The following is a 27,250-nucleotide window of genomic DNA, read 5'->3' on the forward strand; positions in this document are numbered from 1 at the left end:
CCATAGGAAATGGACAGTTTGATCATAGTCAAAACAGCGGTTCCCACCTTCCAGGGACCCCTGCTCATCCGGATAGCTCTGACGCACATCCGGGTTTGCTCCATTAATTTCGAGCAAATACATAAACATAACCTGTCCAAATGGCCAGGCTCCTCTAATGCTATCCATAGGAAATGGACAGCCTCATCATGATCATAACAGCAGTTCCCACCTTCCAGGGATCCCCGCTCATCCAGATAGCTCCGACGCACATCCAGGTTTGCTCCATTAATTTCGAGCAAATACATAAACACGACCCCAAATACTTACTTTAGAAAAGAAAATTTCCCCTGTTTTCTCAAATTTTCCATTTCGATCTTTTTTTGCCCAAATCCATGTCAATGCATGAGAATCATGCATAAACATGGATTTTAAGCAAACTGCATGAGGGGAATTACAACATAGATATCATGCACACGATCACATAATTTATTGTTTGTTGAACTACACATGTACATTCTTGACAAAAGACGTACCAAATGCTTGAATCTGAAATATGCAGCTCCAACCCTCCCACATGCAACATCCACTTGAAAAAATGCGCAAAACCGTCATGCTTGAGTAATCAATACAAGAATGTACAAGTAAAACCATAAAACCAGAGATACTCACTGCATTTTTAGGATCTGCTCCATAGTTGACGATCTCATTCTAAAGCCCTTCTCCCTCCTCCTTTACCTGAGCTTGGGACCGGCAATGCAAGGAGTTGCATTGGCGGAGTTAAAAAAGGGCTTATGCTACATTTGGTTTTTAAAAAAAAAATGTTTTTATAAATACTAATGTGATGACCAAATGGAGCCTAAGACTACAAATACGTTCAAATATAGAATACAAAATTCATTCACTATTAAAAAATATATATATATTGTCCCGTATTGCTGCTAATTTACACATTTCACTAAGAAAATACTGTCCCATTATACTGTTTTTAAGAATAAGAAAATTTTATTAAAAAGAATTACAAATTTCTTAAATTTAGTCAAGAGTAAGGGTCACCATGGGCTTGGTAACCCAATGGTACACGAGACCAGCCTGAAATGGGCTAGGCATGGGTTTATCTTCTTTTCTTCTTCTTCCTTTTTTGAAAGGAAACTTATTTTTTTTATTAACAAACTTGTAACAAGACTGCTACATTCTGGCATGATCCCATTAAAAACTTAGGATGTTGCCTATCATATGAGCCCATTTACAAAATACCTCCCCTGGCAGAAAAAGAAATTCATCCTAAATCAATCCAATCTTTGGCATATTTTTTGCACCCTCACTACAACAAAGTTGGCCTTTCCTGGTGGAGATGAAATGGAAATGCATGGAACAGCTCTAGAGATACCTGATATCAGCAACCTTTTGTTCCAACATACAATACCTATTCCTTCATCTACACATGAAAACAAAAGAACATCAAGAAAATAGCATCTCACATGCATGCTATTGTATGTTAAGAGAGAGCACAAGTATGACTCTCCCCAACTGCAGACACATGCATACGAAAGAAATGATGCAGGGTGCTGCAAAAAAAAAAGACAGCACGTGCATACTATTTGGAGACCCATGGGCTCTAACGTCACTAGCAAATGATAATGTCAGCAACCCATCATAAAAAGGCCTCGGATGTCCACTGTTTGGCAGGCATGGATCCTCCTCAATGACCCATGGACCAATCTGTAAACATGACACTAATCAAACAATTCTAATCATCCAATCAATGGCTAACAAATGAATGGTTAAAAGTAAAATAGTGAGTGATCCAAATTCAAATGAAAAATAAGATGGTTTTCCATCTCGTCGGCATTATGGTTTTGTTATGATCTATCCACAGTTACGTCATTGATTTGCACGGTCCAGATAGCAATACAATTATGCCATATGTACATTGGAAGAGTCACCACCATTTTTAAATGGTGTGTAACTGCCATTCCAATCGAGCCCTTCTTTCTCTACCTTGTGGCACTACAGAACTCCTTAGCCACATTTGCCATGCTTGAATTGAATGGCTGATTTGCAATCCCCAATTTGTATCTCTACGAAGAAAAGAAAGAAAACAGAGGAAATAAAATATGAAATGTCCCTCTATTTGTTTAATTAAAGGATAATTAATCAAATTATGGCGTGTCTCATATAAAACAGTGGTGAAGTTGCTACTTCTCTCTTGATATACCATATGTTTGGGTTGTGGTAGACCGAAGCCTGACAATACAAGTTGCAACATCATCGTTGTCATTAGGAGGTAGAACATTCACTCTTATAAAGAAAGGAAGCTCTCTCAAATTTGCAACATCATCGTTATCATTAGGAGGGAAATCTCACCAGCGAGTGATTGAGAAGCAAAGTTGTAAGCCACAAGTGAGTTAGCTAGAAGCGCAGCGGTAAGTCACGGCTTTTCAGCAATTTCACTTACCTGTAAATAACTTACACATGAAACTCACTTTCAGGTAATGCGTTTACAACTCAAAAAAGTTATAGGCATCCAAACAAATATTGGGTCAGGCTCGGGTTAGAAATGGCTCATTTAAGTAAATGGGTTGGACTTGGGTTGAACTCTACCTGACTTGAGCCACCCATATTGCTCATCAATGGGTTGAGCTAGATGACCTAAACTGGCCCAGAAGATCTGAAAATATATATCTGTGGGTAATAACAATTGCCCCTTCATTATGCTCATTCATAACCGTCCACTATGCACATAGCCTGTTATGACTAGTTCATGATACCATGGTTTCAATGCTGGCATGCATTTTATGAGGAAACCCAAACATATCAAACAGAAATTAAGAAAATCTCCATGATACTGGAAAAGCTCTATTTTATAAGGAACCCAAACAGATATTACAGTAAGTGCTAGATTCTGTAGTGGAAATCTTTTTTGAGATAACATATCTTTGATTGATGAAACAGCCAAAGAACAACTGTGAGATCCAAATCGATGGGAAGCACACCATCAACAAATTGAAGCAAGAAATTTTCTAAAATTGAAACAAGAGTCTCAAATCTCATTTACCTGTTTCTGAAAGCATAGGACATACGAAATATCTACAATGTCGATTTCATCAATTCCTCGTTAAATGGAACAAAATTGGGCTTTCCCTGTGTAGTACCAGAACTGCAAGAAACAAATATTTTGCCTCAGTTCACTGATCATATGTTCAAAGTAGGTACAGGAAGCAAAAGTAGAATCAGAAACAAGACCTTAATGATATGGTTGTTATGGGTCTCCCAGTAAGTATAGGTGACAAGTCTCCATCTGCAATTCTTTGAAAATATGGATCCAAATCTGGATGAGTAGCCAATGGTACACTAGAAATATGAAATAGCTTGTTGTTCGGACACAAATTGCATACTGGCATTGTCAGTAGCAAGTCGCTACTAGACGGTGCTCTGTGGGCCGTTCACTTGTACTTTTCTGTCTGGAGATCCAAGGATGCAGGTTATAGAAACATATATAATCAATCAGTTTCTTACTTCAAATGCTACAAAATGTTACACAAAACATAAAATGTAGATTTGAAAGCAATGAATAACTTGAAAGAAAAAATAATAATAATCTGATACTATAGTTAATGATCTAACATTTTCCTGTTCCTTGGTTAATGTGTCCTACTCCATTGATGAAGTCAATGTATAGCTGCTGTCTCCAACAAGAACAAGGGGCTGAGAACAGGTGGCCAATGGAAATGGTGTACAACCAGTTTCTGTTAAGGAATCCACCTTTAGTTGAAATGATTGGATAGACCATCAATGTCGGACCATGATCAAACAAAAACAAAGAAGCAATCCTTGGAATCAAACCTATCTGATCTGCAACAAATGAGATGTCATTCACCTCCAAATACTCTACCCCTTCCGAATTTTCAGCATCATAACTGTTTGCAGTAAAGCTGTCAAGAATCTGAGTCATGGATTGATAGGTAGTTTCACAGTGAACTCATTAAAGATGAAGTCTAATGAGGAATTGTAGATGAACTATGCCAATAGAGTTTGGTTAACTTTCCTTTTTTTCTTAGTTTACTTCAAGTGTAGTCCATTATTACTGGATTTACCTGATTGCTCTGTGTTCTGAAGTCCTCTATAGACAATCTTGAATCAAGAACCACTATATCATAACTTTCCATCTGGGAAAATATAGGCCCCTCCTTTTAGTATGCAAGGAAAATTGGTGGCAATGGTAAATACCAGCTGTCAAAAGATAGCTACCTGCAAAGAAAACTTCCAATTCTACCCTACAGAGGTGTCAGGTACCTTCACATTAATGTGGCATTCAGAAGCCTTTGGGTTTGGATAACAAGCATCCACACCAAACAAATATGCTGCTCTTACCTTTAATGAAAGAAAAAGAAGAGGAAAAGGTAAGTTCTAAGTCTTTACCATTTCAAATGGGTGGCTGAGCATTAGTTATTGGCAAAAGATAATCAAAACTAGAACCATAACCTCTTGACTAAAACAAATTGATAATTTATGGCAAACTAATCACTAGTTGCCCTGTTTGTATGATCACCTGATCAGTTCAAATTATTTCACAATAGATCCGAGTTAAGGTTTAGAGAAGAAGCCTATCAAACGAACATCACACATATAGTCACTTAGGAATTGTCATTTTCTTTCTTTTTTCCCATTTTCTTTATTCTAAGCTTGTTAACAAGATAAAGGTTGTTTTGATGCACAGAGGTCTAAATCCAACAGGGTCATATCCAGTTTTTATGTTTTTGTTTCAAGATCAAACATCTAGAAGCTTCATAAAATAAAATAAAATAAAAATCAACTTTGTCACATATATCAAATGCTTTATGGCATCATTCCAAAGAGTTATTAGGTCCAATAAATCAACAACATTCAAGAAAAATTAAAGAGTTCTTGGAATGGGGATTTCTCTACTATAATTCCCTATTTACAATGGATTTGTTGGTGGAATGAATTTCAAGTGAGAATCTTGCTTTAAGAAAATAACAACAATAATAATCAAAATCACAAAGTAGAACGGCACTGCTGCCAGTAGAGTAGCCACAACTACCAGTAAAGCAACCATACACCCTGCAATCTGGAAATTCAAAAATCACAAAGAATTCGCATTTGCAAATTATTTAAAAAAAAAAAAAAAAAAAAAAACCAAACAAACACTAATAACAAATACACAATCCCAACAAATCAAAAACCCAAATTGTGGAATGGTAGTTTAATTGTTGAGTTCTCAAGGCCTATTGGAATAATGGATTCCAATTGTGAAAGCTGAAGTGTATCTCCACCAGAAATCCTGTAGTTTCTACTGTTGGGACTGGATGATATGATACTTGTATTCATCCAATCCTTTGGTCATTTACAAGCGTTGGATGGAATTTGCACGGAACAAGTGCAATTCCATACCACCTAATCCCATGTCCCATACCACCTAATCCTCCTTAACATGGCACACATATTGCTATTCCAACCATCCGAACTTTGGGGCACACTATGGTGGAGGATTTCTTGAAAATCACATTATTTGGCAATCCTAGCCATCTGATTGGTGGGTGGTTAAAAGAAACACAGCGAGTATTACCAATTCAACGACATACGTTAGATAGTTATTAGCATTTGCTCAGTCTTACTCCATCCAAGATCGGCTCAGTAGTTTGGCTGGTCTAAATTTCCATACATGTGTATGGTGGAAGAGATCATCATTTTGAGATGGTAGTGAACTATAAAACAGGAGTCTAGCCCCTAGTAGTCGCAGTAAGGAATCATAATCACCCTCATATTTGCCAAAAATGTCAGGAAAAAAAAAAAAAAGCAATCCCAATTACATGAAACGTCGTAGATGAGAGGGGCCTCTCAAAGAATCTGCTATGTGTAGAGCTGGACACAAGCCTAGCCAACTTATACAAGATCTAACTTGCAGAAGTCAAAACATAGACTAAAAATAGATAAGTAGGATAGCTAGGACTGCTTAAGTTGCTCAAGAAGCAAATTGAAAACAGATAACTAAGATGCGAGATGGGAGGCTTCATAAAATCCCAGGATGGCAAGAGAAGATCAGACTAATGTGTTTCAACAAATTCTAAATATAACAAATCATTGAAAATATTAAAATCAGAAAGGCACTTTCTCTTTTTTAAAGAGGCAAGAGGTACTTTCTTTTTTTCTTAAGGGAGAAGTACTTTTCTAACAAAAGACTTAAACAATTAAGAATCCTTTATGAATTCATATGTACAGTAGGTCAATTGTTTAAATGTATAATCATACAACTAAAGAATAATTACAGTGCATCCCAGTATTGTCATATAAACATCAATGATGCATGCAAATTAGAATTTAGCAAGTTCTAATGCCAAAGCAGAAAATCCATGAAAGCATACCGGAGACATCCTTGACAACCACTTTGTAACGACGGCAATATCCTGCCGCCACTCATGTTCACACTGCCAATAGGTGGCATCCCGTACAAGATTTACAGAACCCTGAATAATGCCAGAACAAAATGCATTAAAGGTGGAAGATGTAGCACTGAGAAAACAGATAACACGCCTCATGAAAATAAACAAACACATACCACTCGAGAATAAATAAATAATGTTCCAATTCTAAAAATAAATAAAGGAAAAAAAACTAATATAAAAAAGGAAGAACTCCATCCAGAGTTACAACATACCCAAAACAAACTCTTCACAGTCCACATATTGAGGTGTTCTGACAATTTTAACTGTCCATATTCTTTGAAGTACCATGAATAAGCTATGGTCCCATAATCACATTTCAATGATGCACCTGACTTTTGATTTCTGAAGTCGAGCATGAGCCACAGGAAATTTCAATCTATTAAATTCATCTACACATAGTGATGGTAAGGCTCATGCATTCAATGTAAAATGCTCACAATTTCACTTATAAAATAGGACCTAGAACATAGATTGTTTCGATCATCAGACTAGCACAGCATGTGGGCTCACCAATGGAAGATTTTCAAATGCAGGTAAAAGCTATAAATCAATTACAAGATGCATTTACAGGAAATTTCAGCATCCAAACAGGCCCTGTAATCCATTTACCAGCAACTGATTTACGACTTGCAGATTTTACAGCATCCAAGCGACCCCTAAATCAAATCCAAACGCCCAAAAAAAATCATCTAACACCAAAACATTAAAACCCAAATAAAAAAACAATGCATAGTAGAATGGGATATTACTTATAGTCCAAGCTCTTGATGGGGCAAATGTTGGCACCGATCGGTGGAGGTGGCGGCGTTGGTGGAGTGTAGAGGTTGCAACAGTGGATTACAGTAGCGAAAGCTGCGGTAATGGGGGTTGTTTTCACATCTGTGCAATCAACAACAATTACAAACAGGGAGCAAACAAATGCTAAAAAGCAGCCACTCCTCCAACCCCATTCCAACTATACTTGAGACCAAAATCACTCTCTCAAATCTGGAAGGTGAAACCCCTAATTCTAAAAATTCTCAGATTCCCAAAATCCTAAAATCCCCAATTTGTAAAATTAGAAAAACCCAAATTCAGGGTCTACATTCAAATCTGTAAGCCCTAAAATCCCCAAATTCATAAATCAACAATGAGATTGAGAGAGATTGACAAGGGGAGAGAGAGAGAGAGAGAGAGAGAGAGAGAGAGAGAGAGAGAAATACCTCGCCTTTGCGAATCTAATTCAATCGAGCTTCAGAGAGAGAGAGAGAGAGAGAGAGAGAGAGAGAGGAATGTAGGTGGTGTGTGGGCAGGGAGGGCCTTGAAACACCACTCCGTCAACGTCAGCTGTCCGAACGAGTCCCTCACCGAGGATGGGCAGGGAGAGAGAGGGAGAGAGAGAGAGAGAGAGGTGGGGAGAAGATGGAGAGTAAGGAGCGAGAGGAGATGTATTTCCTAGTGTGGGCGCGAGAATGAAAAAAGCAAGCGGAACTTGTTTTTTTTATGGGCGCGGACGCGCAATAGAGACGATCGGTCATGTTAGGGGCTCCGTGTGGCCCACTATGATGTGTGTCATTTATCCGTGACATCCATTCAATTCAACGAAATTTTTACGGTTTTCTCCCAAAAAATGAGGCAAATAGAAGGCTCACATGGACCACACCACAAATCAACAAAAGGCACTTAATCTCCATTGTTTCCTATGGTGTGGTCCACTTAAGCTTTCAATTTACCTACTTTTTGGAGCTAATGCATTAAAATGAGATTTCAAAATGGATGGACGGCTTAGATTAAACAAAAAAAATTTGGTGGGTCCCATAGAACTTCTAATGGACCATCAATTTGTATCGTTGGTGCGGCGGGGTTAGAGTATTTCGCTACGGATTAAATCCGTAGTAATATAGTTACGGATTATATCCGTAGCTAAAATCTCCGATAATCCGTAGCCTTTGCTCATTTTTTTGGTAGTGATGCCATTGTAGCCAAAGCCTGTATCGGCCTTGCCTATTCATTGTGACTGTCAAGCAGCTATAACGAAAACAGGGTGTAAAATATATAATGAAAAGAGTAGATATATTAGACTCAGACACAATATAGTGAAACACATGTTGCGTGATGGAGTCATATCTATTGACTTTGTGAGGTCAGAAAAGAATCTAGCAGATCCTCTGACCAAAGGACTATCTCAAAGGTTAGTTAATGATACATCGAAGGGAATGAGATTGAGCCTAATATATGAGCTGCTAGTGTTGGCAACCTAACTTATACAAGTAGAGATCTCATAAGATAGGTTCAATGGCTAAACAACAAAACACGAGGTAGGCGATTACACTGAGTTATATGAGCCCCTTCTATGGTGTACAGTGCGAGCAACAACGCAAAAGGATGAGTTTTTAGAACTCTTAATAGATCCATAACCATATATTTTGTGGTGTATACAGTTGCTACATACATTTGATGAAATTCACCTATAGTGTATGGAGATGGAGGCCGCTTCCTATGAGAATGTAGGCTAATTCTCTAGAGCACTCATGAAATCTAGGTAATGGTGTATGATCGAAACGCACCGAACCATAAAATCACTTACAGAGGAAGAGTCGTGTCAGTGGCATGTACTTGCGATCTACATTAAAAGGATTCAGGTTCAAGACTATGGTGTCACCTGATTCCTGTAGACCTGTATTGCTTACTCTAATGTCGGTTCAAGTCTATGGTGACACCGACATCATTGCACAACTATTACACTTTAATCCGAAAGAGTTTTATTTTAAAACATGTGGGAGATTCTTATATTTTGTTTTAAAATAATATTAAAATTTGATTTTTCAAATTTTTAGTGGTTTCCCTATACATCTAAATTTTGATGTTTTTGAGGTGTGGGTTTTGTTCCACATCGGATTTGACAAAGAAAATTCTCTTGTTTATAAGAAAGATTTGTTTACCTTGGGTTTGAGCCCCATTAAGGGGGCATGTGAATTTGGTCCTTCCGGAGGGGGGGAGTGCTATGCCAATAGTTCTAATCTATGTCATTGACCACACACGTGTGCGCGCACCGAGCCAAGCCAAGTCCGAGTCCATGTCCGTGTCTATGTGCGCGTGCGCGACGCTATGGGACCGGACGGGCTGGGTTGGGCTGGGCGTGGGCGCGGGCGCAGGTGCGGTGTGAGTGTACTTGCATGGGTGTGGGTGTATGGGTACTTACGGGACTTTATTTGGGAGAGTGTACTCGCACTTGCGCATTTTCATTTTAAACCAGAGAGGTGTGTCCGTTCCAGTTGGTCGCATCTGTTGGGTTTAAATCCAACGGACCTAACCCTTTGTAAAGGATGTTTATGCACCATTTCGGAGTCTATATAAGGACTTCCGTTCCAATTTCAAAATTACAAAAATATTATTTCTCTTATAAAACTCTCTCTGATACAGTTTTACGAATTTTAATTGCTGAGTTCATCGCTGAGTTAACTCAGCACTTTCAGATTAAACTGCAAGTGGTTCTAGCCTGCGTACAGTGAATGCACCGCTGGGACCGGGTCATAGTTGTTGTATCCTAGAGGTCAATTGCTCTGGAAACCTATTGCGCTTGGGACGCTATCCAAGGGGAGCAAATTCGATTTCAAACCGAGTGACTCAGTCATGCCTCGACTCAATTCAATAAGTCCTCTTTCTCAAAAAATTTATTTTCTTTTTTGGTTCTCGATTTTAATAGTCTATTTAATTCAACCAAATATTCTAACAGGTTACTGTGATGGGTGAGGCCCTATTTGTTGCCTTAGTTGATGGTGGTGTGGGTGTGATGGTGCGGCTGATGGTGGGGCTGCTACAATGTGGTGGTGATGGTGGAATGGAAGTGGAGGTGGAATGGAAGCGGATTGGCTGATAGTGGTGATGATGATGATGGTGTTGCTGGCCACAGCAACTGCAGAACGGATGAACGGCATGGATAAATCACAAAAATCACAGTGAGACCCACATACTCTGCTCATGGCTCTGGATGGCATGGCCTCCCAAGACACCTTTGTAGCTGGCTTGGCCTAACTAAATGGGTAGGAGTTTAGGTCTTGATGAATCATGATGTGATAGTGCCTTTGGGGAGTCCTACAATGCCAACCAGGTTTAGCAATCCAGACTGTTTTTTTTTTTTTTTGCTAGCTTGTTAGTACACCCATTGTCAGTTCACACAACACTGTTAGCCACCCCCACTAGGGAATCGATACCAGGACCTCAGTGTTGCAATCCAGACTGTTGAGCTGATGGGCTCCACATTGAATGTGAGATGCCAATATATATATATATATATATATATATATATAATGCAGATTGGAAGTTCTTTACCATCCATTGTTTGGTCTTATTTCTGAACTGTTGTTGTATTTTTTTTCCCTCAACTGTATAGTTGTGGTCCACTGGTTGAAAGGCTAAGATCTTCAAATCTGGGATATCCTTGGGCATGCATCATCTATGATGGGCCCATGAATCAGCTGTCTGACTCATCTAATCATGCGCCCAAACCTAATGCTTGCTTGAGACTATTATAACACAAGAACTAGCTTGTGTACCCTGTAAGAAGTGTCATTCTCCCTTGGTCCTCACTTTGTTCGTTCGGTAAACAGCCATCTCCTTGAATCAGTGAAACCCTCCGTAGGCAATGAGTTGATGCTTCAGGTCTTGATAGTTCTTATTTTTATTTTATCCAATCACTGCCGACATGTTCCATATGCATCAATTAAAAAACAACATTTATGTCTCACAGGCTAATTAGCAGATACTTGGCAGCTTCAATGCATTTCCCCTCTTCTTTAAAGTCATCATATGATATATATATATATATATATATTGAAACTTGAAATGTAATGTATGTCCAGGGGATGCAAATTGATGGAAATTTCTTGGTTGCTTTAATTTCAATTTCATATGCTTAATTTCTTAGTTGATGTCTTGAGGTGGTTGGTAAGTTTTTATTAAAACCTTAGAGTAATGTTTTTTTTTTTTTTTTCTTAAAAAAAAGATTAGTTGAACAATGCCAACCTCTGATTGGTGGACACTTGTTCGTTGAAACAAGATCATGGGATATATATATAGATATATATATATATATATATATATATATATATATATATATATATATATATATCTTCCATCTACTTTGCTAAATTTGACAAAATAAGTTAACTTGTATGCGACCTATAGAATTTCCCGTTCAATCAGTAGTGATTAGTTCTAAAATCCTCCATGAAGTTATTAAATATATGCATTTTTTTTATACAACTATATTTATCCTAATACTCTCCCTTAATTAAACCCTTTCTAAGGTCAATTTTCTAAGCTAAAGTACAATTACTCAAGACGGCTAAAGGTTTGGTCCTAGAGTTTAACGTCACTAAGTTTTAGGGCTCCCATATACGTTAACAATTGCATTATGGTGAATCCACAGCCTACGGTCCAGTTTAATCCTAAACTCATGCTTTGATACCAACTTGTACCGCCCTGAATTTCGAGGGTCGACCAAAGCTCGACTCCCGAGATTCCGAACATCACTTATATTTTACGACAGCCAATATCCTGATTTATTTCGCATTGGGCATATGAGCATGCATGGAATTATACTAAACAACGTACCATACTCCAGGTTCAATGCGATTAAAGTAGATGCGTATTAAAACACATACATATATATCATAAAGTTCCTTCCAGAGTATGGGTCCACGACTGAGTTTAATGTATATATATACAATTCCAAAAAATAAACAAAATGTGGTAATGTGACATCCAACTATGTATCATTGCCCAGCGCTCCCTGTCCAATGATACATAGCCTACATCAGCCCATCCGAGAGCTGGTAATAGAAAAATTCCTCCTCCTTGTCTAAGAAATCCTGATCCAATATATCGACATCAACAGTACCTGCATCTACACTAGCGTCTGGTTGGTATTTTAAAACACCGTTCAGAGTGGGAGTGAGTGATCAACTCAGTGGTTCTATAAAGAAAAAGTTGCACATGTTATCAAGTCAATCAATGCAATAATGATAAGGCAATAATATACAATTACTTCCTAACTACTCTTTTTAATGCGAGAATGGGGTTTATGTAATGATGCATACCCTCGCCCATCGACACTCCCTCAACACGCGACTTCGACCACCTGTTTCGCACATGACAACACTTCCTCAAACGTGCGACTCCAATCTCTTTTTTGCCACATTCTAACTAATGCAATGCGGTGCATGATCATGTTAGACAAGTGATTAATTATGTCCATTCATCCAGTAATTTGGGAAATCTAAGATACCGCCCTTTTAAACATCGATCCAAATCGAATCACTAGGCATCGGACAACTGTAGCGGTCCTACTCCTGTGTTCTTGATCCGTCTAAGTTCGTCACTCCTAGATAAATACATACAATAGGCAAGTTGTAAGAAGAGGTGCTCACGGTCACGACGAGGAGGCTCATCACCCCAGCGTAGGCCAACAGCACGGACACGGTGTCCCATACCACCATGCCGGCTCACGAGTCTTGAGGATAATGGTATCATGGTTAAAGGTGGATCTCTATAATAGAGCGGGGGTACCTTAGATTCAAGCAATCGCGCTCATACATGGTGAACATACAATAAGTCAATTAGTTCTTTAGGTAATTTCGATTGGTACGAGTGCACACTAACATAATCGGCATGGAGCGCGTGAGCGCCCCTCATGGCCTAGCCATTGTCTATAGTTAATGTCTGACCCATATATTTTGAATTTACTTAAGGTGGCCAACCCAATTCGGCCACCCAAATATGAAAATTTACCAGTTACCTGGACAACACTTGTAAGGCCCGTATCCTAGACCGTACCGTTCTGTAGGCTTCCACGGTCCTTCCGGTCAAATTCCGGCGACCCTCGACCTGTATTCGATGTTTGTGCCTGATTCTAAGCGAAGTCCTGCATATCAGAGTCGGCTCGACTCGAAACTTGTATCATTGCGACCGCGCCGTCGCCGCGGTTCCGATGCCGCATCTTGCGCATCGAGGTGAGACCCAGGCCAGGAGATGTGGGCCCACATTCATTTCGAGAGAAACGCCGCGCGTTGCGAATTTTGAGAGAATCTCTACAATGTGTCTCATCAATCAATCAACCACCCAAGTCAAGTACAACCCATACCCTAAGTACAAGCACCCATCCCTCTCTCACTCACAAGTTAACAATACTCATACCTATCCCATCCCATCCTTACCAAAAAGTCAAGGCAACCCATACATTCCCATGTCATATTCCTTACACCACTCCTCTCTCTCTCTCATTTCTCATTTTCATTCTAAGCAAATCCCATGAGTCCAACGTCCAAGCTCTCCATGAGAAGAGCTAGTGTGGCCCACCTTCGTACCACTCAATCCCACCCTCCAAGCTTCATCTCGACCGTTGAAATCGTTCCCTTGGAGCTCTAGATCGCATCAGTGGAAGGAGGAGTCTAAGATCTAAGGTGGGTGTATTTTGTGATTTGATTGTGAGGTTTTGATGATTTGAGGGCCTACATTTAATGGGACCCATCATGATGTATGCATTGTATTGAGGGGCCCATAGTGGCGGGGCCCCTCCTCCATCCGTTTCTCTCTCTATCTCTCTCTCTCTCTCCTTTTTATTTTTCTTTCTTTGTGTGATGGCCCATCTTGATGGACGGTGCTGTGGACCCCACCTATGATGTATGTATTTTATCCACACCGCAGTCCATCCGGGGTCGGCCTTGCTGCCCATAATGAGACCCACATGATGTATGTTTTGGGTCCACACCGTCCAGCAAAAACTGGACAGCGAGACCCCCTTGTACATATGTTGAATCCAGGCCATCCGTCTAGCCTGGATGCTGGATGGAAAAACACAAATATCGGCTTTAGGTGGGTCCCACATGTGTGGACCCAACCCCACGCATGTGCTTTATCTGGACCGTCCGTACGGTCAGCAGCTGGTAGCTGCATTGACGTCAGCAATACCATGATAGATGTGCAGTTTTCCTCTCATACACACGTAGTTATATATAAATATAATATATTGCTATATAATATAATATTATATATGATATTACTTTATGCTGGTGGCCCACCTTTAACATATATAAAAAAATCTGCACCGTCCAGATTCATCTGGACGGTGGGTTCTGGGCAGCGCTCTGCCGTTTTTTTAAATTCTTTATGTATTTATATATAATATATTATATTATATTTTAAAGAAATAAAATGGTGGGCCACTTCCACGTGGAACCCACCAGATGCATGCATTTCATCCGTTCATCCACTGTCCAGCTATGGACGGTGGAGCCCACCTTGATACGTGGCTATGCACACCGTCCAATCCGGGACATGGATAGAAGCGGATTGACTAGCGTACCTCACACCAGCCGTGGGATTGCTGCATTGATGTTAGCAACTCTATGTGTCCCACCTACCTGCTGTGGTGACGCCAGCAAGAGGGTCTGATCATGGAGTATGTCTAACATCTAGACCGTTCATCTCCACCGTCAGCTGACTGGGACGGTGGGGATCTCACTTTAATGTATATGTTTTAGCCACGCCATCCAGCGCCCACCCTGATGCTGAGGACTATCCAGCCGTCCATCCATTTGGCTATCTTGTCTCAAGCTTGAGAAAAAAATAAAATAAAATAAAATAAAATAAAATTAAGACAGATCCAATTATCAGTGGACCACACTGCCAAAAAAACAAAACAGTGGAGATTGAACGTCCACCATTGGAAACCCTTTTGGGGTCATAGAAGTTTTGGATCAGGATGATATTTTATTTTATTTTCATTCAACTTAGGTCTTTGTGACTGTATGGTCTGGTTGGACGACAAATAAAATGGTGGGCCCCGCGAATTTAAACAGTGAAAATCATTATCTCCATTGTTATTGTAGTATGGCCTAGATAATCCTTCCATGGGATATATTTTTGATAATGCTCTAAAATGACCTTTAACTGATGTGTGGGCCCCACCTTGATGTGATGTATGTTGGGCCCATTTGAGAGCCCCTTTATGATATATTTGAGGCCCACATGATGCGACCTGATTTGATGTATCTGAGGCCCACATAATGCGGCCCGACTTGTTGAATATGAGGCCTATTGGTGCAGCCCATTGTGATATATTTCCGCCTAGTGTAAAGAGGCCCATTGTAACATATATCCGGCCCATTCGTTAAGGTCCAATATGATGTATTCGGGGCTCATGGGTTGAGGCCCATTGTGATATATTTGGGGCCTATGGGTCGAGGTCCATTGAGATGTATTTGGGGCCCATGGGTTGAGACACATTAAGATATATTTGAGGTCCAAGTATGACGCCCACTTGACTGTATTAGGCCCATGTGTAGGGCTCACCTATTGTGTATTCAAGGCCCATAGGTTATGGCTCATTGTGATGTATTTAAGGCCCATAGGCGAGGCCCGTTGTGACATATGTGTGGCCGTTACGTTGTGTATAAATCCCTTATGTGGGTCACTCCTTGGGAGCAATGTTAGTTAGATGTCCACATTGATAGGCAATGATGGTTAGATGTCCTCATTATGACCTTCCCTTGGCCTTATTAAGCTCATTCTTACCGATTCTGATTATCGATCGATTCCGATTATCGTGACCGATTGACAATTTTGATTGACGTGACCGATTTGTCGATTCTGATTATCGATCGATTCCGATTGTCGTGATCGATTGCCGACTCCGATTGATGTGACCGATTTGCCGATTCCGATTATCCATCGATTCCGATTGTCGATTCGGATTGACGTGACCAATTTGCTGATTCTGATTATCGATCGATTCCGATTGTCCGGACCGATTGTCGATTCCGATTGACGTGACCGATTTGCTGATTCTGATTATTGATCGATTCCAATTGTTATGACCGATTGACGTGACCGATTTGCTGATTCTGATTATCGATCGATTCCAATTGTCGTGACCGATTGTCGACTCCGATTAACGTGACCGATTTGTCAATTCTGCTTATCGATCGATTCCGATTGTCATGACCGATTGATGTGACCGATTTGCCGATTCCGATTATCCATCGATTCCGATTGTCGTGACCGATTGTCGATTCAGATTGATGTGATCGATTTGCTGATTTTGATTATCGATCGATTTTGATTGTCGGGACCGATTGTCGATTCCGATTGATGTGACCGATTTGCCGATTCTGATTATTGATCGATTCCGGTTGTCGTGACCGATTGACGTGACCGATTTGCCGATTCTGAATATCGATCGATTCCGATTGTCGAGGCCGAGTATCGAGGTAGATGGTCGAGGCCGACTGTATAGGTTGACTTCGATTGTCAAGGCCGATTCCGAGTGTCGATTTCAATTGTCGAGGCCGATTTCAATTGTCGAGGCCGATTGTTGAGACCTATATGATGTATATGCGACCCATAGTTGAGGCCCATTGTGATGCATTTGAGGGTCAGGCGATGTAGCCATTGTGATGTATGTTAGACCCATGCGAAAGGCTCCTCGTGATGTGTTAAGCTCTTGAGTGAAGCCCATGGTGTTGTATATATTTGGCCCTTGTGTGAGGCCATGGGTCCACTATATGTTAAGCTCTATGTGAGCCATTCCTTAGGGGCGATGTTGGTTAAATGTCCACATTGTCGAGGTCGATTGTCGATGCTGATTATTGATACCGACTATGAGCATATGACAGCATAGCATCATCATACATGCCCATACGCATCATCTGCATGCTTGTTATGAGATGTGGTTGACCATTACATATGACATTAGGCAGGTTATGAGGCTCTCTGATAGGCGGATGTTATCTCATACGCGCGCACGGTATGCGCGGGATTAATGTATGATTGGACTGTATGACTCATGCATCCTACATTATGTATTGTGATTACTGTACGCCCTAGTGACATCAGGGCCATAGCCTCCACAGGCATATCGTGGATGGCCAGATGGGACACCGGAAATGTTTGGTTCTAGCATATGGGCACCATAGATGTCCCCGGGTGAAAATCCCTAAACCTCTGCGGCCAACGTCGAGACCGAGTGGATACATGAGCACTCGAGTGCCGAATACCAGGAGGCCGCGTCTCCCACTGTGTCGTGGTCGGTTGGGAGGGGGTGTACCCTTACCCGCCCGAGGGTAGGGGGCAATACTAGGCTGAGTTTGACCAGCTTGTAAATGGGTCCGCTATCGACGTGCCGGATAGATATTAGCAGACTATTGGCCAGGCGAATAGTGAGGTTTCTTATGCTCACTTGAACTGTGCGGCCAGGAGAGCGGCAGTGCCATATGGAGTGTATCAAACCCCGGTGATGATCCCAGAGATGAACTGTACTGATATGTGGATTTAGTGAGTAGGAGTTGCATACGCATTCATGCATTCATTTATTCACTATCCACTCGGGTTGGTGGTACACAACTATTTGTTACGTGTGCCTTCGCAATGGCCCGGATTTCGGTTGGGGCGCGCGACTAACCTGAGATCAGGAGTTTACCACATTGAGTCTGACTATCTAAATTTAGGTATGGGACTGGTTTGAATAGAAGTCCCTTGTGATGGACCCCATAGCCTGCGATACTACGTACTATTATCCCGACCTCACACTCCGGCATGGTCATCCATTCACACTGCATATGGCATTTTGAGTTACTACGTTTCTGCATTTATATGGTCTAGATACGGCTGACGTTATTCATGAACTCATCAGGAATTGTATATTGCATCGCATCTTCAGTATCTGATATTTGGGCTTTTTATGGCTCCTGATTTGCATAGCTGTTCTATATTGCTTACTCTGTTATCTTATGATTTATGATCTTGTCAGTATTTCTGCTTACTTTGATAATTCATGATCTTGTCAATCTTTCTGCTTATTCCGATAATGTACGATTTATAGATTATCAGTATTTTCGACATTGTATGATGATGGCATTGTATTAAATACTTGGTACTTACCTTGTGCACACACTTACACCACCCTCTAAGCTTTCTATAAGCTTATGCACGATAGATGCGTGCAGGTGATGTTAGGTTGCAGCAGTGTTAAGCTTGGAGCATGCAGCGATCTTCTGGAGCTTAATTTTCGATTTATGTGTTTCCCTTTCAGCATTGTACTCAAATCATTATATTAGTGGATACATGATGATGATGTTGCCTTTGTGAAATTGGGTAATCTTGTGGTTATGCTTATTACGAGTTAAATGTACAAAAAGAAAATCCTCCTTGTATGATCCTAGGATCGGAATTTGGCGTATGAACGTTAGGAGCCGAGAATGGGGTACTACGGAGGCTGTCAGCACCAGATTCGGCGATCAGGATTCCTGTGAATCCAATTTCTGGGTTTGGGGCATGACAACACTCGTAGCCCTATTCCTATCCAAATCATGTTAACAAACATTCATAACATATGGGTTAACATTCAATAAGAAATTTTGATAATCTATTTATTTATGCATTTCATCGAACACATAGACAACATCACACAACAACTTGCAATTCATCAATTCATTAGATAGAGATGCAAGTATACTTAAGACAACAAGAAAGCCTACATTAGCAATCATAAATCATTAACTATAATGAAAGCATTGATAAATCACAACCCAAGCATTTATAGTCCGCACCTTTCGGTAGCACGCCCGACTCGGACTCGCTCCTAGGAATATGTTTCCAAGGAAGGATCGTCAGCTGCCTAAACAAGCACACGGGTTAGTTAGGGTTGGAGAAAACTCATTTGAAGACCTACATCTATAAGGGAGTTTGTATTTCTTATCCAAAGTTGTAGTCGAAAGAGTTCTGTTAGTGAGAGTGGCGGTGGTCAGGCTTGTGAGTCGATGGAAGAGGATTATCCTTCGTGGCAAGCACTACTTCAATCTCTCTTCTTCTCTTTCTCTTTTCTCTTCTCTCTCTCACCTTAGGGTTTCTAAATTCGTTTTTAGGAGAAATGGGGTGAATTAGGAGCTATTTATAGCTCCAAATGGTGTGTAAATGGCCCTAGGGCCACTTTCTATAATATTTATACCCTATAGGTGGCTATTTTTGACTAACAGGGCCCTTAGGAGGGCCCACGGGCTCATCTATGCCATGGGGTGGGCTTCCTATCAATGGAGGACACAGTTTCAGTGCGATCGGATAAATAGATCAGTCATGGGAAGTCTGTGTCAGATCAACGGTTATGAATGTTCAATCGGGGCCATGGTCATACGGATGTGTGTAGGGAATTTTTCTTACTCTATGTATGAAGTTCGGTCATAAACCGACGGTCCAAAATTCTCAACTTTGTGTAAGAGTGGACGACCTAATTCACTTAAGTTTCAGCTCTTTCTTTTGGAGTATTTGCACTTCTCATGCACTTGTTTCTCGACTCAAGTTGAGCGTTTCTGGACACTATCCAGGCTTGACTTCCGTGGTGGTCATTGAGCCCAGTAAGACGGACATTGTTCCACAATTTCAAGGCCAGCGGACCCCCGATGTGTAGTCTAAGCCCTTTACGGAGTTTCAGGGTACTATCGAGAGGGGCGGGCCCTCGAGATTTCCCTCGAGTTTTCGGATGGCAGTGCACTAGTGCACTTGTGATCCTGAGCTATATTGATTTGTAGGAATAGTGGCCCGAACTTAATTTCTTTAATCCTATGTATTAGCATACACCTAGTTGTAGATAGCTAGTCGAGTATGGCCCTTGGGCGGTTCCGCCCGTGGTTGAACTCGGGTCTCTGTACGGATTTTCCCAGGGCGTTACATTTTTTTTTTAATTGAATGCAATGAAAAGGAACAACAAAACTAATAGCTCAATGTCTGCTATCAGAAGTTTACGTCAATTAATCTTTGGTCTTTAAAGGCACTTTTGCCATTTCAGGGGCGTACTTGAAAGTAAAGGGTTTTCAAATTTTTGACAAAAAAGCGATGGTCCCTGTTGTCTTCTAAATGAGAATATTGAACAATACATGTAAAAGTTCCCAAATGTCTGATGACCGGATGTGATATGAAGACAAGGAGTGGTGGTAATTTCCTAGATAACCAAGCAATCTTACCTACACCACCAAGTTCAAGTTTTGACTACATGACTCCCTGCCCATAAATTGATGATGGATCCATCGGCAAGGATCTTTGAGTTACACCCAAGTTGACATCACCTTTGATGTCCTACAAATTTCAAAATGTACATTTCAGAGCCAAACCCATGCATAGAAAAAAAAATGATTAAAAGGGAAGAAAAAAGAAAAGCATGCCAAACGAAGGAAATAAAGTGCAAGTAGTTACAGTCGTCTGTTGAGTTCGTGCGCAAATTTGTTGCAGTGCTGCAGACACACTGCCTGGGTTACCTTGGACCAACTAGCTGTGTCGGCAAGAAAATTGAAAAAATAATAATTTATCAAGCCATTCTCACCAAAATTTATGTCATGGTGTAGATCTGATTAGTAAACTCTAGATTTGAAAGATCTCTTTATATCTTAGCTTTTGTATTTTGGCCTACAAAGAGATCTCTAAGGCCATATGTGTGGATAGAGTTGATCAATAATGAGATTGGAATCTGTTGCATAGAGATGCCATATCCAGGTCAACTAACTGGGAATCTGTTGCACTGCAGGAGAAATTACAGCAACTTGTGAATTTTCCAGCAGCTCTATATTATTTCCACTATTATTATAAATGAGTCACCACTATTTTACGTCAAACACAAAACTCACAAACTGTATTTGTGCAATATATAAGGTCACTTGCTCTTTGGATCTGGTAGGGCTCAATGGGCCCCACCATGATGTATATGTTTTAATCCCCGTCGTCCATCCATTTCTCAATATCATTTTAGGATTGATCCCAAAAAAATGAGATCTATATAAATCTCAAGTAGACCACACCACGGGGAAAACAATACAGATTGAACATCCATCATTAAAACTGTAGCTTCAGCTACGGCTTCGTGCGTTTAGGCTATGAATTTTAGCCGTCGGAATTTCCGATGGCTAAAAGCCGTAGCTAAAGCAGGAATATGTCTTTTGTAGATCCTAGCTCATATTCCACAAAATGTTTTTATTGAAAACAAACGCGCCCTACAATTCCTAAGGGTGAATTATGGGATCTAATCTAGATGCGGAATAGGCCCACGGATCTGTCTGTGCATGGGACATGGCGATCAGGGGTCGGATAGCTTACCTAGCTGAGACGCCGCCATGGAAGCCGGATAAGAATACCAAAATACCTGTAGAACTTAGGATCTTCCTCTCCTTCACACCCTTTCTGCAAATCAGTAGATAGGACTTGAATTTCTGCTATGGTGTAGGATTGGGGACCCAGCTCTCTTTTATAGAGTCTGTGGAGAGGGAGTTTGAAACCCATCACAACTCTCTCTCCCATGCTCCACGTTATAGCATCCTAGTTCAACTGAAACTGCTGTCTGCGTAAGACAGCTATAGCATTCCAGCCCTAGTACGCAGAGCTGCGCAGTGCATCACCTCAAGTGGGGCCCACTGGTCTACTCAATCATCCAGTCCAACTGTATAACAATCCAGACCGTTGATCAGTAAGGCCCACTAAATAGAGTTCTTACATTCTCCCACTTGGGCCTCATTGAGTAACGTCAATGATAGTCATATATATAATAATTTTGTAAACAAGTTTTGCTATTTTAAGAAAATATCTAAATGGTTAACCAATAAAAACAGTTGGACTATATGAGTAATGCTATTCAATCTGGTCCATCAAAACAGTCAGTATCAAAACGCGGTAGTCATCACAACATTTAATTTAGGCGAAGTGAGTCTAAGCGCGATCACAAATACTTTTAATCTTAACGACATAGATCACGAACTAGGAAATGTGGTATAAGGATTACACACTTTAGTGTGATAATATGTGCCTATCCTTAAGAGCTCCTGAAGCTTTTTCATGTCCCCAACGAGACACAACTGTAGTTCCACTTATTCAAAATTTACGCATATATATAAATAAGCAGAAATAAATCTTTATATCAAAATCATCCAAACAAACTGTATAAAACGAGATCTTTAAGTGTCTGTAAAAATCAAAGTACGCTCAACTCCCACTAACTGAAAATATCTGTGGGATCAATGACTCCCATGGATGTTACATGCTCCTGAAATGGCGTGATAGGGAGTCCTTTAGTGAGCGGATCTACAATCATCTGCTTAGTACCGATGAATTCCACGGACACTTGATGATTCTGAACCCTTTTCTTTACAACAAGATACTTGATGTCGATATGCCTCGACCTTGACGAATGCTTGTTGTTACTAGAGAAGGAAATAGCAGCCGAATTATCGTAAAATATTCTCAACGGTTTCGGGATATGCTCCAGTACCCGCAAACCTGAGAAGAAACTTTGTAACCATAGTGCCTGATTAGATGCCTCATGGCAAGCAATAAATTCAGCTTCCATAGTGGATGAGGCTGTGGTAGATTGTTTCACGCTTTTCCACGACACAGCTCCTCCCACCATCATGAAGATGTATCCTGAAGTAGACTTCTTAATATCGACGCAGCCTGCGAAGTTTGCATCTGAATATCCGATCAACTCCGACTGATCAGACCTTCTGTATATGAGTCCGAAGTCTTTTGTTCTCTAAAGATACCGTAATACTTTCTTTGCAGCTATCCAATGTTGCATTCCTGGATTAGATAGATATCTTCCCAACATTCCAGTGACAAAGGTAATGTCCGGTCCCGTACAGACTTGAGCATACATGATGCTCCCTACTACTGATGCGTACGGAAATTCTTTCATTCGATTCTTTTCTAAATCATTCTTTGAACACTGAAATAAACCAAATTTGTCGCCCTTCACAATGGGGGACTTTCTTGAAGCACAATTTTGCATGCCATACCTTTTGAGTACCCTAGTAATATAGGCCCTCTGTGACAAGCTGAGCAGTCCAAGTGTTCTGTCACGGCGAATCTCAATGCCAATGACGTAAGAAGCTTCACCAAGATCTTTCATTTCAAACCTTTGAGATAAAAATTTCTTGGTGTCGCTCAACATCCTGGTATCACTGCTAGCTAACAGAATGTTATCGACATACAAAATCATCATAATGAACTTACTCCCACTGGTTTTAATGTAGATGCATTCATCTGCAGTGTTTTCTACAAAGCCATATGAAGAAATTACTTCATGAAACTTAAGGTACCACTGCCGCGATGCCTGTTTCAACCCATAGATGGACTTCTTAAGTTTGCAAACCAAATGTTCTGCGCCAGTAGCTACAAAACCTTCGGACTGCAACATGTACACATTCTCATTTAGATCCCCATTGAGAAATACAGTCTTTACATCCATCTGATATAACTCTAAATCCATATGAGCTACAAGAGCCATTATGATCCTGAATGAGTCTTTCTTTGATACTGGTGAGAAAGTCTCCTTAAAGTCAATGCCCTCACGTTGGTTAAAACCCTTGGCAACTAGTCTGGCTTTATATCGTTCGACATTACCTTTGGAGTCCCGTTTGGTTTTAAATATCCATTTACAACCAATTGGCCTTATTCCAGTGGGTAACTCTACAAGATCCCATACTTTATTGTCCTGCATGGATTTCAACTCATCTTTCATGGCATTAAACCAACGAGAAGGATCATCACTTTGTTTGACTTGTGTAAAGGATTCAGGATCCTTTTCCACCCCTATATCAAAGTCGTGTTCCTGTAAGTATACGATGTAATCGTCTCGATTTACAAGCCTTCTCTCTCTTTCAGATCTTCTTAATGGTTCAGCTTGTTGGGTCTGATCTTGATTTTCCTCATCAGTGGTTTGTATATGAAGTTCTACGTGGTGCTCTGCAGTGATTGCAGAATCGACTGCATTATGACAGGAGTCACAGTCCTTTATTCCTCAAATACAAAATTTATTATGTTCGTGCTTCCACTGTTTTCAGTGTCCTCAATGAATCTGGCATTCCCAGTCTCAACAATCCTGATGGAGTGGGAAGGACAGTAGAATCAATAGCCTTTTGATCTTTCTGGATATCCAATGAAGAAACAACTTATGGTTCTAGGATCAAGCTTCTTTTCATGCGGGTTATAAATTTTGGCCTCAGCAGAACAACCCCAAATATGTAGATATCGGAGACTTGGTTTTCTCCCATTCCACAACTCAAAAGGAGTTTTGCTTACTGCTTTGCTGGGAACCCTGTTTAATATATGAACTGCGGTTTTGATCGCATCACCCCACAGAGATTCTGGTAATGTTGAATTGCTGACCATACTTCGCACCATATCCATAAGGGTGCGATTACGTCTCTCAGCAACTCCATTCTGCTCTGAAGTACCAGGCATAGTGTACTGAGCAACAATGCCATAATCCTGTAGGTATTTAGCGAATGACCCTGGATTGCGTCCCGATTCATCATATCTGCCATAGTATTCACCACCACGGTCAGATCTGACAACTTTAATTCTTTTATCGAGTTGATTTTCAACCTCGGCTTTATAGATTTTAAAAGCATCCAGGGCATCTGATTTCTCACTGATAAGGTATAGGTACCCAAAGCAAGAGTAGTCATCTATAAAGGTAATGAAATATTTGTGGCCACTCCATGAGGCTGTAGGGAATGGTCCACAGATATCTGTATGTATAACCTCTAATAGATCTACACTCCTGGTTGCACCTTTCTTTCTCGTTCTAGTCTGTTTGCCTTTTATGCAATCAATGCATACTTTATAGTCAGAAAAGTCTAGAGAATGCAAAATTCCTTCTCGCACAAGCCTGTCTAATCTCTCACGAGATATATGGCATTGCCGCCTGTGCCACAACATAGAGAAATTCTCATAGTCTAGTCTTCGCTTGGATCCCACTACATTTCCATGTAAGGTATTAATATTATATACGTGAGAGGCAATCAAGTCTAACTGGTATAAGTTGTTTACTAAAGAGCCGGTTCCAACTTTAATCGAATTAAAGTAAATACTAAAACTTTTATTTCCAAAGTGGAACGAATATCCCAACTTATCCAAACAGGAAATTGAAACTAAATTGCGCCTTATAGACGGCACACAGAATGTATTTACTAAATTCAAAAAATGACCAGTCTTCAACTTAAGCCTATAGACTCCTATTGCCTCCACGTCAACTTTGACACCATTGCCTACGTATACTGAGCGCTCCGCATCAGTTGGTGGCCTGGCCTGTAGTAATTCCTGCATAGAAGTGCATATGTGAATAGTAGTTCCTGAATCTATCCACCAGGAATCCACTGACACATCGGTCAGATTAGATTCAAAACAGACAAGAACAGAATGATTACCTTTCTTTATGAGTCATTCCTTAAAACCTTCACAGTCTTTCTTTAGATGACCCGTCTTTTTACAAAAGTAGCACGGTTTGCCTTTAACCCGTTTGCGTTTAGATCCATTTTCAGATTGATTCTCATGGTTTCCAGATGAAGGACCAGAGAATCCATTATTAGAACCTTGTTTCCTCTTCTTTCTACCTTTATTTCCTTGCCCATGCCCTTGTCCTGAAGTTACCATATTAACATTTTGAACTTTTATCATCTGTCTGATCCTGTCTTCTTCTTGGACGCACTGTGTGATGAGTTCATCCAATGTCCACATGTCCTTCAGAGTGTTATAGTTTACCAGGAACGTGCCGAATTGGGGAGGTAGGTTGTTCATGATCAAATGAACCAGTTGATCATCAGTGAGCACAAGCCCTAGAGCACAGATCTTAGAAACAACTTCGATCTGCTCTACAATGTATTCACGGATGTTGCCTTTTCCATCGTAGGATGAGCGAGTCAATTTATTCAGAAGAATGCCTACTTCAGATTTATCAGATTTCTTGAATCGTTTTCCCATTTCAGTTAGGAAAACTTTAGCCTTATCTGTTTCAGGCATGGCACCCTTCATCGATTCAGAAATTGAATATTTAATGACTTTCAGGCATGTATCATTTGATCTAAACCATGCAACCCATCTATTATATTCAGCTTCAGTGGCATTATCAGATGGCTTTGACGGTTCTGGTGTTATTAGGGCAAGATCTAATTAAAGACAGCCCAGTACAACTTCAATGGCGTTCTTCCATTGAGTATAATTGGACCCATTTAAGGTAGGGACTTGATGCGTATTAGTTGGAATTGAGACTGAAATATAAGAGATACACATATACTCACATTAGTTCATTATTTTCCAAAACAGTTTAGTAAACAAAATATCAGGCAAATATAACTGATTCAGTTGCTAAGGGAGGCATTGACTGAATCATCCAAGATGAAGATGGGCCCAACCATCACATCTTAGTGAGAATCTATTACATCATTATTATTCCTCCTGTGGGTGGTAATAATAACATGCTTGCAATTCTCCTTAACATGAAGCTAAGTGATGTCAGTCATGTAAATCTGAGACACTCAACACCTGTGAGTTAGATGAGTCTTTCAGCTTTACATTACCAGCACCATTTACTTCACCCGTTCACATGACTGCCAAACGGTAATCGTCTGTGTTTTCGTTACCGCACGCATGAAAATGTGAACGCAACTGTAAGCAATCCTCTTATCCTAATGTTACAAGTTTGTAGAATTTTCATCGATTGAGGTCACTATGGTGGCTAACACAACCGAATCCAACATTACAAATATAAACTTAAGATCGCGATTACAATCCTACCTCTCAATGAATTATAACTTAATTAGTCCGATGCGATCCATATAAGTTAGTTGATATTGACTCTTTTGAAATTCCTTAAGGTGAAACATATAAACAAGTTTCACACTTTACATTCCAACAGTCCAAATCAACACTTAAAGATGGGTGATGGGCCAATAATAGGGCCGAAATAGGACTTTATATGAGATCAACATAATCTATAATGAGTAGCATAAGCC

At 40.4% G+C, this 27,250-nt stretch overlaps 2 long non-coding RNA genes across 3 annotated transcripts; both read right to left on the reverse strand.

The window, feature by feature from the left end:
* Nucleotides 1–914: 914 nt before the first annotated feature.
* On the reverse strand, nucleotides 915–2,312 carry LOC131224343 (uncharacterized). 2 transcript variants are annotated; one of them, XR_009160839.1, is made up of 3 exons: nucleotides 2,198–2,312; nucleotides 1,578–2,060; nucleotides 915–1,417 (listed from the first exon to the last, which is right to left on the reverse strand). It is a non-coding gene; the product is annotated as an uncharacterized LOC131224343 (long non-coding RNA). The 2 variants fall into 2 exon arrangements; XR_009160838.1 differs by having other exon boundaries at nucleotides 1,578–2,287.
* Nucleotides 2,313–4,076: 1,764 nt separating this feature from the next.
* LOC131224344 (uncharacterized) lies at nucleotides 4,077–4,416 on the reverse strand. The gene is made up of 2 exons (XR_009160840.1): nucleotides 4,231–4,416; nucleotides 4,077–4,148 (listed from the first exon to the last, which is right to left on the reverse strand). It is a non-coding gene; the product is annotated as an uncharacterized LOC131224344 (long non-coding RNA).
* Nucleotides 4,417–27,250: the final 22,834 nt, after the last annotated feature.

Source organism: Magnolia sinica, chromosome 13 (assembly GCF_029962835.1).
Source record: "Magnolia sinica isolate HGM2019 chromosome 13, MsV1, whole genome shotgun sequence".
Classification (NCBI taxonomy): domain Eukaryota; kingdom Viridiplantae; phylum Streptophyta; class Magnoliopsida; order Magnoliales; family Magnoliaceae; genus Magnolia; species Magnolia sinica.